Genomic DNA, 16,888 nt, shown 5'->3' on the forward strand with positions numbered 1-16,888 from the left:
GGATGATTACATTTTGTTGTGAGGTGTGGTGTTAAATTCAAAGGACACCATGGTTTGTGAAAAACCCATTGCAACTGATCTCTACACTTTTCATTTCCCATGTCATTCCATTTTCTTCTGCTTTTTCCTTAACCCCTGTCGTTTTTCTTGCTTCTCTCTCTTTATTATCTTACCTTCATTTACTCCATCCTGTTTTTCTCCAAAATACAGTTGCTTCTGAAAAATTGCTTCTGAGGGTGAGCATAGTTTTAAGAGGAGAAAGGACGAATGGTTTGACAAAGGATGCAGACATGTCAGGTTCTGGGTCAGCAGTTAGTTATAAAATACACAGAGGCAGCCAAGGATAACTGACTTCATTACCAAAAGGCCAGAGTGGGATTTGTCAGTTGTCCCAGATGTCTGTATGGAATTATGGAAAACTCTCTTGCATTATGAAATACTCAGGAGCTACTCAGGACACATGTCACTCAATCCACGTGAAGAGGGCTGGTGAACTTCTTAGCTAGAAAGACTTCAGCTTTCCTGTTGCTTAAAATGAGACTTATTGGTGAAGGATTTGTATTAGTCCATTCTCACGCTGCTATAAAGAACTGCCAGAGACCACATAATGTATAAAGAAAGAGGTTTAATTGACTCACAGTTCCACATTGCTGGGGAGGCCTCAGGAAACTTATAATCATGGCGAAAGGTAAAGGAGGAACAGGCACCTTCTTCACAGGGTGGCAAGAAAGAGTGAGTGCAAGCAGGAGAAATGCCAGATGCTTATAAATCTATCAGATCTCATGAGACTCACTCACTATCATGAGAACAGCATGGGGGCAATTGCCCCCATGATCGGATTACTTCCACCTGGTGTCACCCTTGACTCATGGGGACTACAATTCAAGATGACATTTTCGGTGTGGACACAGTCAAACTGTATCAGACTCTTCACAAAACCTCACTGGTACAGACTTGCATATATGACTGTGCTTCAACACTTTGCCCAGGGATGTTGCATCTTGAAACTTTCCTGGTGAGATCTGAGAAAGTGTTTATGGTAACACTGCATCGAACACTCCTTTTGCCTTAGCTTAGTAATGTGTTACCTTCTGGTTAGACCACAGATGTGAAGTCTACTCTTTCTCCTTACACTTGCTAGTAAAGTAGAACTTAGAACTAAGTGTGCTTTCGTGCTTTGACAATGAAATTTTCTGTGCTATGCTCTCAGTTTCCCTTTCCTGAAGTTATTTAGTTACCCTCTTCAAATAGCACACTACCAATTGGGAGGCTACACCATGTAGTAGAAGGGTGCTTACTGATTTTGGTATCAAGGTACAGTATTACATTTTTATCTGCTCCATGTTAACCATGTGATCTTTGAAGTTTGGTTTCTGTATTTGTAAAATTTGGGTAATAAGGTCTCACTGGAGTTATAAAGGGGATAGTTTAAGACATAATGGTCATTGTGATTTTTCAAGCTATAAAATAAAGCATGATGTTAAAAGATGAATCATGTTTTCAGTTGGTGTTGGTGGCAGATGACAAGTTTCTTGCAGGGCATCTGATCAATCATGTTTTGTTTTTTTTTTTTTTTTTTTTTTTTTTGAAGCTTTTATTTTAAGTTCAGGGATATAATTGCAGGATCCATGTTCTTTTCTCAACCTGATTTGAGTCTTTTATGTAAACGGGACATTTTATCAAAACTTCCTAGAAGTCTTATATTTCTCAATAAATCTATCCATTCTATTAAAACAAATTTGCTTTGTTCTTAGAGTCTACTGGAAACTCCAACTCTCTGAACCTAGGGCATGATTATAGGCACAAAGTTGAAAATGATGTGTGATTCGTCAGCAGGTCTTTCAACTAAAGCAGTATCTGTTTTGCTTTTGAAGGGTCAAGGAAACATTTGATGTTAAAATCTTAAAAGGTTTTGGGCTGTCTCTTATTAGATGAGGTCATGTGAGAGTGACATAGATTAATATTGCAGTATTTTAAAATTAGGAGACATAAGTCAAAGAAATATTCCAGCCAGAGATATTCTCTTGCCTCACGTGCTTATAATGTTATCTTTTTTTTTTTTTTTTTGAGGTGGAGTCTTGCTCTGTCGCCCAGACTGGAGTGCAGTGGCCGGATCTCAGCTCACTGCAAGCTCCACCTCCCGGGTTTACGCCATTCTCCTGCCTCAGCCTCCCGAGTAGCTGGGACTTCAGGCGCCCGCCACCTCGCCCAGCTAGTTTTTGTATTTTTAGTAGAGACGGGGTTTCACTGTGTTAGCCAGGATGGTCTCGATCTCCTGACCTCGTGATCCGCCCGTCTCGGCCTCCCAAAGTGCTGGGATTACAGGCTGGAGCCACCGCGCCCGGTCTAATGTTATCTTTTGATCATATAAATGTGAATTTATGGGAAGAAATGTTATCGCTGTTCTCTATAACCATATGTATGGAATAATGGAGAGAAATCTGATTTAAAAAGTTTAAGGGCAGCTTTGGCTATGGAGTATATATCACAATCTACATGTACATATGAAGAAATTGACACTCATAGAGTTTAAATAACTTGCCTAAGGGCACTGGTAAAAGGAAATCTGACTGGCTCGAAATCCTATGTACTTTTCCCATTTCCTCATTTCAATCAAATAGCTGGTTTTATTTTATTTTCTCTCTCCACCAAGCCTTGTGAATTAAAACAATGAGTTATTGTTTGTCCTTGTCTCTCCCCAGCCTAATAACCTAGGAAAAACTAAAGTAGAAAGGAAGGATTATTGGACCAGCAGGCACAGCCTTTGGCTCCAAATTCATGCCTTGCCAGATACTAAACTGTATAATCTTGGGCGAATTACTTTCTTTTTGTGAACTTCAGTTTCTACTTCTATAAAATGTGGACAATAATGTTCATTTTATATGGTTTCTGTAATCATGAGGACGGTGTTAGTTCCCTTCTCGACCTTTCTGTCCCTCTTTGAGCTTCTGTTTCCTTACCTATGAAGTGAGTAGAATCATCCCTTCCTGCTTCTTCATCGGGTTCCTGTGGGGTGAAATGGATGTGAAAATGTTTTGTAAAACAAAAAACCATTATGTAGATATAAGAGGTTGTGACTATTAATGAATACATATAGGCTTGGTGTCTGGAAGTAATTTTTACTTATTTCATTTGCAGATACTTGCATTGCAGTTGGCTGAACCTTGTGTCCATTGTCCATTTCAGGAGCCAGCTATCTAAGGTAACGGAGGAGGCATGTCTTCATGTTTGTGAAATACTAATAGGCATCTGACCCAGTAATGCTGATTTTAGAAGAAATACAAAGAATAGAAGAAATACAAAGGTACTTTATGAGGAAAAGAACCGAAAAATGGCCAAGACAGTGAGCTGACCTCTCTTTTTATTTTTGTCTTTTAAATTTATTTATTTTTTCCCTTTTAATTCATAACCCTTAAGGTTTAATACTAAAACCAAAAATCTGGGCCACACAGATGATTCAGATTTAATGTGTATGTACGTAAGTGTCCATAGAATGCAATGGAGTAGAATGTTCTTACTCATTATTTTATTGTATCCTCAACTAGTATGTGGCAGGAGCACTTTTTACCTGGTTTCCTAACCCTTGATTGAGTGCATTTTTCACTACACTATGCTGCCAGTGTTACCTGGCTCTCAAGGGGCCAAATATTTCTGGCTGGGTCAGTCACTGTCTCTTAGCTGCCAAACAAAATCATTTCAAAAAGCTAGAATCTAAAGCCACAACAGAAAAATCCTAAGAACACAGAAAACTGAGTTAGTCTTTTGAAACCTTGGATCCATTGTATCTGAATGCCACTCTCCTGGGGGACCGTTGGGAAGGACACCAATCCTTGGCAGAAGAATACATTTGTCTTGAGTTTGCCAAGAAAATGGAGGCCAATGGAAAAACAATTTTAAAGGAAGCATCATAGTTGTAAAATCTACCAGATGCAATTTTTCTCCTGTAGTTAACCTGGTGAATCTGTACCTCTTAAAGAGCTCTACTGTGTTTTATGTAATGTTTCAGAACTTAGCCAAAAAGAGGTGAAGTAGACCGGATGTAGAATAGTAACTTTGTAAAAGATTTCATATCATTACTTGAAGTACTATACACCTGTGTTCTGCTGAATATTTTGTTACTTCCTTTGCTATATGATATCTATGACCTTGAACTGCAACTGTGACTTTAGTTGCATAGACCTTTGAGAAAAATCAAGTTGGTTGGTATTGCCCCAAATTTGTAGGACTTAGAAAATTTAGAATTGAGAGGAAATTAAGGTGTTAGGTTTACATGATTTTCAAAGCTAATAAGAATACATGTGCAAACAAGTTAGGTTATGTATGGACTATGAAATTTCTATCATTAAATCAGACATAACAGCCACTTAAGTTATTTAGATTTTCTTCTCATTCCTACAAAAAAGAACATTGTTTTTATTTTTTTTATTATTTATTCATGTTTCAAGTGGAATACAGGCTAGTTTACCCAAGAAGTTTTCTTTTTATTTATTTTATATTATTTTACTTTAAGTTATAGGATACATTTGCAGAATGTGCAGGATTGTTACATAGGTATACATGTGCCATGGTGGTTTGCTGCACCTATAAACCCGTCATCCAGGTTTTAAGCCCTGCATGCATTAGGTATTTGTCCTAATGCTTTTCCTCCCCTCCTACCCCTCCACAGGCCCCAAAGTGTGATGTTCCCCTCCCTGTGTCCATGTTCTCGTTCAGCTCCCACTTATGAGTGAGAACATGCGGTGTTTGGAAGCCATCATTCTCAGCAAACTAACACAGAAACAGAGAACGTTGTTTTAAGAAAGGTAGTAGCGAAAAACGTAAGAATGGCTACTGTCCACCTTTTATTTCTTGTCTAGTCCACAAAATAACCCTGCTAAAGCTTATGTCTAATGTTTTATTTTTATGGATAAATATATCAGAAAAGAATGTACTGTAGATACCTACTGTCATAGTTTTTGACAGCTCTGTGAGGCAGAGATCTAACTTGTTCATTTAGCAACTGCAGTTATCACACTAACCTTCCCTCCAATGCCAATTGTTAAATATTAATAGAATAAGCTTTGAAAAGTAGTTAACTGTACCCCCTGTCCCGACAGAAACCCATCTTGAAACTATCAAGGGGAGTTTTAATCAAGCCCTGAAAGGTTATAAAAATTACTCTCAAGAAAGAGGAATTTTCTCTCTTTCTCTTTTTGTTATGTTTCGGAGGTGGGGAATGGTGGAGAGGGAATAATAGAAACCTCTCAAGTAACCTTTGGGAGGTTTGGCCTAAAGGAGAAGTAAATATTCTGGGAGCATGCTGTAGAAATTTACAATAATCTCGTGGTAATAATTGGTATGAGTGGCAGTAATGAAGAAAGAATAACAGTTTCAATACATAATTAGACTTGACAGTAAATGTGTCAACAGGTACCCACTTAATGAGTGTAATCATTGTTTTTCCCTGCTCTCAACGTTGATCCACTGACTGCGGTGTGTTCTCTGTCCCATTTCCAAACCAAATCTATTTAAAGCTGCACTCCATGGAATCTGAAACAGTATACCCTGTTTACTATTTCGAGCTGATACCTCATGTTCTTTAATAGGCAAGTTCTGTGCTTGAACGAGAACAGGCTTCTGGCCTCTTGTAGACGGTTGATTATCCCTGTTTTCCACAGGGTGATTCATTAGCAAGGATGAATAATACCCAATTAAATCTCATGCACTTGTCTATATTGCCAGAGTGAACTGTTTAGTATAAGTTGGTGGAAACAGTCCTAGTCTGCTTTAAATACCATTTTTTGAAGTGGAGTTAGAGGCAATAGTTATAAGTGAAATTATTTTGTAATAATCTGAATCGAATCACATTGTTTTTGGGAGCAAAGCAATGTGTTGTATGTTATGTTCACCAGAAGCCATGAGAATCCTTTTCTAATCCCAGCTGTAATGTCACCTGGCTGTGTCACCTGGGCAAGTCACCTTCCCTCTGTGAGGTCTGTTTCATCATCTAATGACAAAGTTGGACCAGTTGATCATGGCATTACTTCTGGTTAAATGTTCTCTTACATATGTTTTTATTTCTTAGCCAGTCCCTTCTCTTTCCTGCTGCCGTGTTTCCAAAATCACAGGACAGTCCTATGACTCTACTGCACAGCCACTGTGGGAAAACAGTTATTCTTCTGTTTAGCCTTTGCTTCTTTTACATACCAGAAATGCAGTTAATGACTTGTATTATGTATACTGTAAGAATGGGTATTTATACACCAGTAGCGGTAGTCCCTTACCCCAGCAACTTGCAATTCCTTGTTAGGGAAGAAAAGCCGTCTTCCCCCACGTTTCTTTACTCTGTGACATTGTTCCCTGATCGGGGTCTTAGGAGAGGATCTGGTAAACTTCCCCCCATTAAGACTGTTAGGAAGAGGTGGATGCTTCTTCCATTATTTGCTTTTTCCAGAGCAAATCATTGGATCTGTAAAGGAGATCAGAATGTCACAGCCAGAGGGGACTTTACAAAATAATGTAAACAAATTCTTTCATTTCACAGATGGAGATTTTAGTGTCTGGGAGGGAATCTGACTTGTCTAAAGCATTGTTGACTGATCTTGGACTAGAATTCTTCTGACTCCATACTTGTATCTTTAAGTAGAGAAATCTTTTTCTATAAACTCTCCTTTCGCTTCCTAGTTCTTAAAAGGTCATTATCTTTCAGGCAAAACCAATTTCATTTTCACCATGGGGATGTGAGATGTCCTTAAAACATAAATGGACTCCAGGTGTCTTCATTAATTTCATGAAGACGTGGCACAGAGGGTTCAGGCTAACTTCTGCTCTCCGTGTTTATTAAAAGACTGTGGATTCCCTTGCAGTTCTTCCTGTAAGAGGTTGTTTGCTGCTGACATCATCACTCTCCTCCACCCTCCTCCTGCTCTTTTCTGAACCAGTGAATTAAAGGAATCTGAGAATGAGCTCCTAGCTGGCTCTTTACTGAACATTGTTGGGGAACATTAAAAAAGAGAAGACAGATGAGGGATTTAATAAGCAAGAGGACAGAAGAATAATAGCCAACACAATGAAGTCTAGTTCAAGGCCTGCAATTCCCCATTGCTGCGCTACACAGCATTAATAGCAGTGTCTCTCACTCTTTCAGACCCTTCTCTCTTATTTCAGACCCTTCTGCCTTATTCTTGTGGGAATGGGCTGGGACTGAGAAACAGCTAGTATAATCATTGCCAAAATGAAACTCATGTGTACATAGGGACTTCCAGGTCTGGAGAAGAGTGTAGTAATTGTTACCCATCTGATAGAAGATTACTTAGAGAACATTGGACCTAAGTACTTATCTTGAACCTCACAGTACAGAGGTTCGGAGAGTAGAAATCGGTTGACTGAGTCTGAGGTTCAAATCCTGGCTCTAATTAATTTGCTTTGAGTTTAGTGAGTGCCTAACTTTCCTCTGAGCTGCACTTTCTCCATCTGTGAGATGGGAGGAGGAGGGTGGCATAGATGATGTCAAAGGAACCCCAACTCTGATTTTCATGAGTCTCAGATTTGCCCAAGGACTGGTAGTGAATTTGTAGCCAAGCCAGGTCTTGATTTCACAGCCCCGTTTTCTGGTTTGAGATGGTCATCATTATATCATTATAATTTCCACTACCCATACTTTCTAAGCAGTATGTTTGCAGCTTTCAGCCTTCTTTTATTAAATCTACTTTTTCTCTTTTATTTGACAGTCCCTTTCTGTCCAGGGGCTTGCTTAAAGTAGTAATTCTTTTTTTTTTTTTTTGAGACAGAGTCTTGCTCTGTCACTCAGGCTGGAGTTCGGTGGCAAGATCTTGGTTCACTGCAACCTCCGCCTCCCAGGTTCAAGCAATTCTCCTGTCTCAGTCTCCCAAGTAGCTGGGACTACAGTTGCACACAACCAGCCCCGGCTAATTTTTGAAAATTTTTTAGTAGAGACGGGGTTTCACCATATTGATCAGACTGGTTTCGAACTCCTGACCTCACGAGTCCACCCGTCTCAGCCTACCAAAGTGTTGGGATTACAGGTGTGAGCCACCACACCTGGCCTAAAGTAGTAGTTCTTAATGTACATGTGTGTGCGCACTTGTATACACATGAGTCTGTGTTTGGGGCAGACGTGAGGATTATGGAATTTTCAGAAACTCAGATGAATTTATGAAAGAGTTGGAAAATGCAGAACTTAAGAAAATGCTATCAACAAGTTTAGGAGGTTTGTAGATGCTCTGAAGGCCATCCATGAGTTAAACAAAAGTTTTTATTTTATGTGGGAAGTATGAGATGACATTTGAGTGACATACATTTCCTTTTGCTGTTGGATTTTCCCCATAGATCACCTGTTGTTGTACTGTGAGTGTTAGGCTTATTTTGTAGCATGACTCTTGGCGTGTATATGTCTCAAAACTATTAAGTGATATTTTAATATCGAAACTCTTGTTCTACTTCATTCATTCATTCATGCATTCAAATTCAATTTTAATCCAGAGTGTGCTAAATGCTAGACATCTCAATACATTATTGTATATAATCCTATAAAATAGAAAATTGTTTTTCCCATTTGTAGGTGCTCAGAGAGGTTGAGTAATTTGCCCAAAGTTTTACAGCTAATAAATATAAAGTCTTGATTTAAATCCAGATTTACTCCAAAATATGTGAATACCTCCAGAGATAACATTGAAGGCAAATAGAGACAATGATGCAAGTTCATAGACCATGGACATTTCTGGTAGAAAATGGTAGATGGGCCCCAGAGGAATACAGAGAATGTGTACTATGGGATTTTAGGAAGGGACAAGATCATACATTGTGAATCACTTTATATTATAATTGATTACATGTTTATCTGGCTCCTTAAGAAAGAATAAAAAAAGTTAGATAATCATATGAAACACATTATGCATAACTCAGTTTTTTTCTTGTTCTTCAAACTTCTGTCAGGTTAGTGCTCTCAATATCTTTATTTGGTAAGTGAGATGAGGAGACGGAGAGTAGTTAGGGTCATAGTGCCCTGATTATACTGAGTTTTCAACTCAATTGAAATTTCAGTGCTTTGGGGCATTTGTTTTGTTTCCCTCCCCCTGACCCGCCCCCCGTTATATTGAGCATGAGACTTTTAACAGAGATAACTTCTGACCATGCACAGATCAGCACAAATGCAGATGTGAGCAGCTAGAATTTGGATGCTGCCAAGTTGTAATAACTGCCACACGTGTGAAGCTAAAACTTAGCGCCTGATGACCCACTGTAAGTGCATGTGGGGGCCAGAAGAGTGAAAGGCAGTGTCAGAGATGGAAGAGGCCTCGGAGTTTGTCCATGGCAGTACCTTCACCTTGCAGATGCAGAAATGGAGGCGGCTAGAACGGGCAAGACTTAGTAAAATTCACACAGCAGGTTAATGGCTTCCTGAGAATAATGGCAAAACAAGAACGAGGCTTTGTATCAGCAATCTACAGTAGTATCTACTTTTATTTCCTACCTTTCCATTGGCATATCCTCATACTGATAGGCTTGACAGGCAGATAAACCTGTATTTGGAAGTCAGCATGATTAGTTGTGTGGCCTTGGATAAGTTACCTGATATACTTGGGTCTCAGGTGTGTTGTCTATAGTAGAAACCATACACTTTTTTTTCTTGAGATGGAGTTTTGCTCTTATTGCTTAGACTGGAGTGCAACGGCGTGATCTTGGCTCACTGCAACCTCCACCTCCTGGGTTCAAGCGATTCTCCTGCCTTAGCTAGTAGCTGAGATTACAGGCATGGGCCACCACACCCGGCTAATTTTTTGTATTTTTAGTAGAGATGAGGTTTCACCATGTTAGCCAGGCTGGTCTCTCGAACTCCTGACCTCAGGTAATCCACCTGCCTCGGCCTCCCAAAGTGCTGGAATTACAGGTGTAAGCCACTGTGCCTGGCTGAAACCATACCCTTTTAACAATAGTATACCAGTGTGCTGTTCAATATACAGAAATGTTATCACCCATCTGATTAATAATCCTTATCACAGCCCACTGAGACAGGCCCAGATGTTCTGCTTTTCAAGATTCTATTTCCTAACTTCATCTTGACACTTGTAAGGCTCTTGCTTCTCAAAGTTTGGTCTGAGGACCAGAAGCATCAGCATTACCTGGGAGCTTGTTAGAAATGCAGATCTCAGATCACACTCCAGAACTTCTGAATCAGAATCTCTATTTTAACAAGATCCCCAGGTAGTTCATATGCTCATTAGTGTTTGAGAAACATTCATTTAGGCCCTCACCCCATTTCAAGGCTATTGCCGTGGCTTGCTGACAATGACTGGCACGCTGCCAGCATTCTTGGGGCATGTTGTACCATGCCTTGAGATAGCGGGGTCCGGGGGGCGAGCATGCTGTGAAGTCACTCCTTGGGAATAATGGAAGACTAGGTTGAAGGGATCCAGCAGGCTTTATCTTTTTAACACCCTTCATTTCCTTAGAAATTACTATTCAGAAGGGGTCAAACTGGGATTGGATTCTAAGTCTTTCTGATCTAAAGTCCATGTTCTTTTCATTAAACCACGATGTCTCAGTCAAGAGGAATGTTGGGTTGTGGGTGATAACTGTTCATTCCCCGTAGTGTGAATATTTCCACACTGGCTGTTTTACCCTATTACTCAATTCCTAGAGGGAATAATTTTTTTAAAAAAAAATTAAAAAGCCTGAGTTGAAAGCCAGGATCCTGCAGCTTAATCAGTTATTTTTGCTTTTTAATGAGGGTGACTATTGTGAAATAAGTAATTATTAATTACTCAAAACTAATGAAATATTTTAGTTTCCTTGCTAAAAAAGCATATGGATGCTAAACGAAAGCATATGGGTGCTTTTCGGAAGCATGTTGGTGAATGGACACATTGCAGTGGTGCCAATATCCCTTTGCTATCTGGCTGGGGCCATCGCGACATGTGCTGGCATCTGAGTCCTCGTGTGTTTAAAGGGATTTTTTAAAATTCCCATTTGACATGTACCTTGGATTGCCTCTGGAGTCACACAGCGCTGTCTCATCAATCCTTCTGCCATGCTTTCACTCAGACATTACTGGCTGAGTGTAAACTCGGTATAAACCTTTGCTGTAAGTAGCTTCTGTGGCTCTTTCTTTCCAGATGCCTCCTGTCCTCTGTAGTAGATTGAATGGGCCTGCCCCACTGATGGCAGGTATTGAGACTGTCTATACAACATTTCACCACAGTGGTAAAAGCAGTAGCCTAAAAGGTGGCAGCACTGAGACCTGTGAGCTCCATCAGGGACTCTGCATGAGGCCCTCGGCCAGCTGTTGAATTGCTGCACTGCAGATTTCTTACTTGTAAAACTGGAATGATAATACCAGTGCTCCTGAGCTCACAAGCATGGCTGTTCATTCAATTTGCTGTCCATGCCCTTTGCTCTTCCTCTGCTTTCTTTTATGCCTCTTCTCCTTTGCTGCATGTTCAGCTGGTCTAGTATAAAGCTTGATGGATTTGGAGGTGGCTGAAACCATTTTGCTTGCTCTGGGGATTGCACACTTCTAGGCTTGTCAGAGGCAGGCAACGTGGCATGTTTTAGAAGATGCTTGGCTGAGTGCCCATGAACTGTGGCTCTCAGACCAACGTGACTCAGTAATCATTTACTGAACACCTATAAGCAAGGTAGGTTGCTAAGAAATTGAAGGAGGGAGCTGACAGGTCTGCGGAGGTGAGTTTGATTCAGGGCCAGTCAAGACTTGGTGTGATGTGTGAGCTCAGTAATTATACTTTGAGAGAGACAGAATTTGGAAAACTCTTCCCTGTTGGAGGTTTCTTGTAGAACTAGGGACAAGAGTTGGCTTTGAAAGATTATTAGTTGGACTTTGATAAGATATTGCAAGGATTTGAAGAGTAAGTCTCTGGTAGGCAAAAACCAGCTTGCAGCATGACTCAGAAGCAGGTAATGATCAGACATGTCTGAAGAACTGGGCATCAATCACAGACATGTGTAGTTGAGAGAAATCATTTCCTTTTGGGGAACCCTAGGCTCTATCTGCAAAATGTGAGCTTTGAACAAGATAGTTCTCAAGAAGCCTCAAGAACTCTAGCTGAAATTCTACAACGTCTTTTGTCACACAGCCAGGCTATCCACTTAGCAAAATCCTGGCACTAGAATAGCAGCAGTGGAGGAAGGCCTGGGACCCAGGTTTCCTAAACCTATTTTATGTTCTTCTTACTATCCACAGAGCATTATGATGAAGATAGGTGAGGTGGACATTATTGTTCTAGTTTTTAATGTATGAACCATAGGATGTTAGGGAATCTAGGACATAAAACAAATAAGAGATTTAACTATCCCAGATATTGATCACCCTTCCACCACAGAGGGCCAGCTCTTATAAGACACACCCCCTGCCATTTTGCCTGTGTGGGTCTTGCTTTCCTGCCTGAGGAAGCAGTATGTGCCCCTTCTTCCACACAAGTCATCCCTGTCCGCTCCTTGGCTCTGGAATTTAGTCTTAGCAATGGACTTTGTTTTATAATTAAACTTTATTTTGTATTGCCATCTTTCCATGTTTCCACCCCCATCTCATCTCTCATATATATCTTAAGGGCTTTGAATTTAAAGATTACTTACTGCTTCTCTGAGTTCCCTGTAGCTCCTGGCATAGGGCCCCAGACGTAGTGCTCAGTAGAGAAGCATATGACTATGTTCTCCAGTAGTTTTTCTCTCTGCCTATTGCTTGTTTCTGAGATGGAGATGAGACTTATAGGCTTAAAGGATTTCCAAACTGGAAAGGAAGTTGAAACCTATGTAGTCCAGCTCCCCCACCCCAGGAAGAAATGACTTACTTAAATTTGCCTGCGTAGTGAGTGGCAGTTCTGCAAACCGTGCCCGCATCTCACCAAGCACTGGAGAGATGGTCGGCACTTGAGTCTCTTGTTAGGACGCTAGAGGCTCTGTCTGGAGTCCTTGTTTCTATGAAGACCACTAAGAATAAAGGTGATACAGGTGCTGCTGCTGCTGTATTAAACAGATGGAAAGAAGTAGACATTCATTGCATGTCTGTTAGGTGACAGGCCTTGTGACAGGTGTTTTCACATAGTTTAGCTTGGTCAGTCATCAAAAGCTAGAATTCCCATTCCTCCATGAGAGAAACAGATTGTTTCTAAATAGGACATTTAGCAGAAGCCCTTTCCTGTAAGCTCTGAAAGGCACCCGGTAGTGGATAGATGTGGTGGATAGATCCTAGAACATGGGTGTAGGGCTCTACAGAGTACCGTGCATGACTCTTCTAAGATAATATGGGTTGTAGAGACTGTGAAAATAAGCAGAAGTTGTGATCAAAATTGGCGTTGGGCGACCTGTGGTCACCCGAGTGTACCAGAAGACTGAGTTCTTCCGCTCTCCTTTCTACACATACATCTGAGTCTTCGGAGAGCTGCAACCTGGGTGCCTCATTCTTGAGTGTCTGTAGCATTGGCTTATACTTGCACTTACTATATTTCACTCCTGCCTCTTCCCTAGCTAGCCTTGACCTCAATGTGTATTATTTTCTCCCCCCTTGTCATTTTTCTTCTATTACTTTTGCTTCTTCCCCTTCCTCCTTTTCCTGAGTTAACCTTGGGTGGCCTCAGGTCTTAAGGCTCTGTGATGGCAGAGTCTTCTGTACTGGACTGTGAAAATTCTGGCAGGGAAGACAATACACAAATCTGTTAAATACACAATAAAAATAGCTTATGATCTATGGGACTTGGTATTAAGCAAGATGATATTAACGAGGCTTGAGTGCTGTTCTGAAATGTGGCAGCTGCGCACACATTGGCTGCTTTTCCTCCCCACCTTTGGCAGCTTGCGAGCGGTGTTGCCATGACACTCCTTGGGCTCTGTTTAGATCAGCTATTTTCTGAAGGAGTCGCTGACCTTCCCCACAATAGAAGCTGTTGATGTGGTCACATCAGTGCCTCTTCGGGAGCTGTGTGACTGGTGAGCCCCCAGTTGCCACTTGGAAATGGTTGGAAACTGTAGATCAGGCACAGACATTGAATGTTGAGGAGCAAGAAGGGCTTGCGAGTATCCCGTATTCTCATTTGATGTGTGAGGATAGTGAGGCGCATTGTGCGCAGGTGACTTGCGCAAGGCCACAGAGTGCATAGAGAGAAGGCTGGGAGAGGGGCTCAGGTCTGGTTTCCCTGCTTGGTGATGTTCCAGCTGTGTGGCACTGAGCCCTGCCTGAGCACGCTCTTCAGCCCTGACAGCTGCAGCGGGATGGGCTGGTGACACTGCCACGCCTGGGAGTGGGCAGAGAAGGTGAAGACGTGGAGAGTGTCTCGGTGTAGAGGCAGGGACGGGAAAGTGAAGGAGGAGTAAGAAGCCCAGAGTAAATGGCCAAGGTGCCACTGGGCATGTCCATCCACAGAAACTCTTCTGGGGGACAATGTTTCTATCACATTCCGCAGATGGGTTCCTTGAGAAGTGAGTGCTTAAAGCGGGGGCGGGGGCGGGGGGATAATCATAATGCCATGTTCTCACTGCTCTGAACCCTTTTTTCACGTCACATAAGACCTCACCTAAAACTTCCACAAGAGCCACTCATTGTCAGTACCATGCTTTTTTTGGAGCACTTTATAATGCCAAGTATTTTTCCAGTAGTTTATATGTGAAATGTGGTCTCCGCCACAAGATTACAGGGTCCTCAGGAGCAGAAATTGTGACTTAAATGGGCCTTTCTCCCTTCCACTTTTTATTCTTGCCCTGTCTTTTAATCAGGCACCTGGAAGAGATCTAAACACAGGATGAGCATCCGGTAAGTTTTTGTTGAGTTGAACTTAGTTGGGTTCAGATGACCTCTAAAAAATGTTTACTAATTGCTGGTGAAAACTGGCAAATAATGATTTTGTGGAACACCAAATTAGGTTTTGTTAAGAATTCGTATGTGTGATTATTTTTCATAAACCCAATACACTATTATTATGCTCATTTTACAATGAAGAAACAAAATTCAATTGACTGCTCAAATTTACCTCTAGGAACAACTGATGGAGATTTGATTTGCAAGTAGATCTTCTGTCTCCAAATATTGTAATGTTACTTCTGCTTTCCCCCACTACATACCAAAGAGGTCTTACTTCATTGGCAGTGGTTCAGCCTTCTTTTGAGGAGTCTTCAGTCTTTTTATGTTGTAACCTACCTCCTTAAGAGTTTAGGAAGAGAATTGCAGGGCTTCAGGTTTAAATGGTGTTATGCTTTGGGCAACACTTTAGCTGATTTGTTTTCAGTAAGCCAAAAGGAAAATACTGCATTTCTGTCTTCTTTAATTTCCTTAATTTGAAATAAGCCTTGAACTAGTTTGTAAGACTCCTTTAACTTTTAACAAATTTAGGCACATATATAATACAAAGAAAAAGGCACTCTGCCCTAAATGAATTGACTAATTAAGCTGAGAACAAAACTAGACCACGTTTTTTTTTTTTTTTTTTTGGTTTCAAAAGCAGGATGCAGGAATTTTTAAATGCTACAACTAAAACCCAGATTTTGTCTGATATTGATGTTCTATAGGTTTTTCTCAATATTTGCCGTATTCATTAGATGATATTCATTATACTTTCCTAACTTTTATAGGATTTAGATGAGGTTTGTTGGTAACATTCTGCATTTTTTCTGAAACACACACACACACACACACACACACACACACACACACACACAAATGTTGAGCAGTCTTCTTTTTTTAATGTATATTGTCAGGAAGAACACCATTGCCTAATTTAAATTTCAGTACGGAGGCAAAGCTGATCTGTAGTGAATGTGACATCTTGTTAAATACAGGTTTCATGCTTCTTTTTTGTACTTTTCCAGGCTTTTAAGGAGGGGAATCATTTGAATAATAATGGCATAATGTCCAGAGGGAAAGTTGAATACATAAGACAAAGATACATGTGGGCCTATTTCTGTACTTTGTATGTGTGTCTCTGTGTGGTGGCGTTATGATTTTTAAAATAAAGTTTTCTGTATTTTCAATGTATATAATAACTTTGGAATTACCAAAGAAAAGTTGATATTGAAACTTGGGTTTTTAGTGGGGAGGAATGGATATTTTATCTGTTCTTTTACAGTTTTAGGCAAAGCGAAACTTTAGAAAATTATATTATTTGAAGTTAGCTGGAAACCAAACACTATCTTTATAGCTTCTTTCAGAAGAAACTTTGTCTTAGGAATCTAGGCACTCTTGTAAACTTTCAATTCAATTGAATCGATTTATAGTGAACAACGTCCCTGGGAACATTAATCAATGAACGCGCGCGCGCGCACACACACACACACACACACACACACACAGAGAACAAAAAGGAAATTAAAAGCATCGCTTTGTTCCTTCCTCAATTCAAACCTGTCTGCTTTGCTTTGGAATTTCAGATGTATGTGTCTGTTTCTTCTAGTAGATTGGGAACACCCTGAAGACAGAAGAGACATATATATATATATTATTTTTTTATTATTTCTTTCTTTTTTTTGAGAAGAGTCTGTCACTAGGCTAGAGTTCAGTGGCGTGATCTTGGCTCACTGCAACCTCTGCATCCTGGGTTCAAGCAATTCTCCTGCCTCAGCCTCCTGAGTAGCTGGGACTACAGGTGCCTGCCACCATGCCCGGCTAATTTTTGTATTTTTAGTAGAGACAGTGTTTGGCCATACTGGCCATGCTGGTCTCAAACTCCTGACCTTGTGATCTACCCACCTCGGCCTGCCAAAGTGCTGGGATTACAGGCATGAGCCACCGGGCCCGGCTAGAAGAGACAGTTTATGTATGATCGTCATAATGATTTTCTGAACTCAGGTGGAGTAAGGTAAAATGCCCTGGTAAAATCACTTACCAGGAGTTTTCAGAATCTCTTTAGAAGTCATTCCATTACTCTTGAAATCCCTCTGCTTTATA

At 40.6% G+C, this 16,888-nt stretch overlaps 1 protein-coding gene across 2 annotated transcripts in view; it reads left to right on the top strand.

Annotated features, from left to right (window-relative positions):
• The window catches only part of LPP (LIM domain containing preferred translocation partner in lipoma), a 751,777-nt gene that overhangs the window by 186,852 nt on the left and 548,037 nt on the right, over window positions 1-16,888 (top strand). For both annotated transcript variants that reach the window (XM_026455659.2, XM_026455658.2), the window contains exon 3: window positions 3,139-3,202. The gene's annotated coding sequence lies outside the window, so the exon portion shown is untranslated. The remainder of the gene's footprint in view (window positions 1-3,138; window positions 3,203-16,888) is intronic.

Source organism: Piliocolobus tephrosceles, chromosome 2 (assembly GCF_002776525.5).
Source record: "Piliocolobus tephrosceles isolate RC106 chromosome 2, ASM277652v3, whole genome shotgun sequence".
Classification (NCBI taxonomy): Eukaryota; Metazoa; Chordata; class Mammalia; order Primates; family Cercopithecidae; genus Piliocolobus; species Piliocolobus tephrosceles.